At 35.7% G+C, this 1,525-nt stretch overlaps 1 pseudogene; it reads left to right on the top strand.

Moving 5' to 3' along the window:
- The first annotated feature begins 496 nt into the window (after positions 1-496).
- Positions 497-841, top strand: LOC115865909 (small ribosomal subunit protein eS26 pseudogene; annotated as a pseudogene).
- The last annotated feature ends 684 nt before the right edge of the window (positions 842-1,525 follow it).

Here is a 1,525-nt window from a genome sequence, read left to right as displayed (position 1 = left end):
GAACAGCAGACAGAGACAATTAGTGCAGGTTTTTGCTACCAGATTGATAGGAGTTGTTGACAACTATTTGCATTTGATCAGTAAATAATGTCCCATTGCTCATGAAACATAAATTTTATTGGGGGGTGGAAACAGGAGGCAAAACATGTACAAAGATGTATTTTATAATATTTTAAATTCTGTAATATATCATGTGGAGATATACTGTGAAGGAAAATAAAATGTGGTTAATTGTCAGTTTGTGATTGGCCTGGGGTAGTGATAGTTGTATTTTGGACAACATGATAAAGGAAAGATTTCCTGAGAAGATGACGTTTGAGCAAAGATGTACATAAACTATGTGAAAAGGTGAGGAAATGAGTTTGCAGCAAAAGAAGAAGCAAGTGCAAAAATCCTGAACAGGAAAATTGATGAAAGAATTTAGATTGTTCTAAGAACAGCAAAACATTCATTGTCATTTGATAAGAGTGAGCTCTCATTCCTCCTCATTTCCAAGATGACTAAGAAAAGAAGGAACAATGGTTGTGCCAAAAAGGGCCGAGGCCAGGTGCAGCCTATTTGCTGCACCAACTGTGCCTGATACATGTAAAGATAAGGTCATTAAGGAGTTGGTCATTTGGAACATCGTAGAGGCTGCAGCCATCAGGGACATTTCCAAAGTGAATGTTTTGGACACCTATGTGCTTCCCAAGCTGTATGTGAAATTACATTACAGCATAAGTTGTGCCATTTACAGCAAGTTGTTCAGGAATTGTTCTCCTGAAGCTGAAAGGACTGAATACCTCCACCCCAATTTATACCTGTGAGTGCTGCCCCAAGACCTCCACCAAAGCCCATGTAAGGGCTAAGTCATTAAAGACTGAAGAAATACTGTTCTCTGAAAAGACAATAAAATGGAAATCACAATTTTAAAAAAAATGAAAAGAATGAGTGAGGAGAGGTTGTTTAGACTTTAGAGAGATAAAAGTGATGCTAAGAGTCTGGGTGTCATGTTAAATGTCATAAAGAAGCCATTTGCAGGTTATAAGCAGGGGAATGATGTTATCTGGTTTATAAAGATGATGGCATAGGCATATTAGATTGTTAAATATCTCATTTAATTTTGAGAGAGATATAACATTGATAAAGTGCAAGACAATTAACAAAATGACACTTGCATTGCTAAATGTAAATTGGTGCAGCTACTATGGAAAACAGTATGGAGGTTCCTCAAAAAAATTAAAAATAGAACTACCATATGACCCAGCAATTCCACTTCTGAGTATTTTTCTGAAGAAAATAAAAGCAGTAGTTCAAAAAGATATATATACCCTTATGTTCATTGCAGCATGATTTAAAATTACCAGGATATGGAAGCAACCTGTGTCCATTGATAGATGAATGGACAAAGATTTGGCATATATATACAATGGGATATTACTCAGCCATAATAAAGAATGTAATATAGTCATTTGTGACAACATGGATGGACCTAGAGTATATTCTGCTAAGTGAAATAAGTCAGAGAGAGAAAAACAAATACCAT

This window comes from Globicephala melas, chromosome 5 (assembly GCF_963455315.2).
Source record: "Globicephala melas chromosome 5, mGloMel1.2, whole genome shotgun sequence".
In the NCBI taxonomy this organism is placed as follows: Eukaryota; Metazoa; Chordata; class Mammalia; order Artiodactyla; family Delphinidae; genus Globicephala; species Globicephala melas.
Note: the sequence above shows the minus strand (reverse complement) of the source record. Positions and strands in the feature narration are given on the sequence as shown.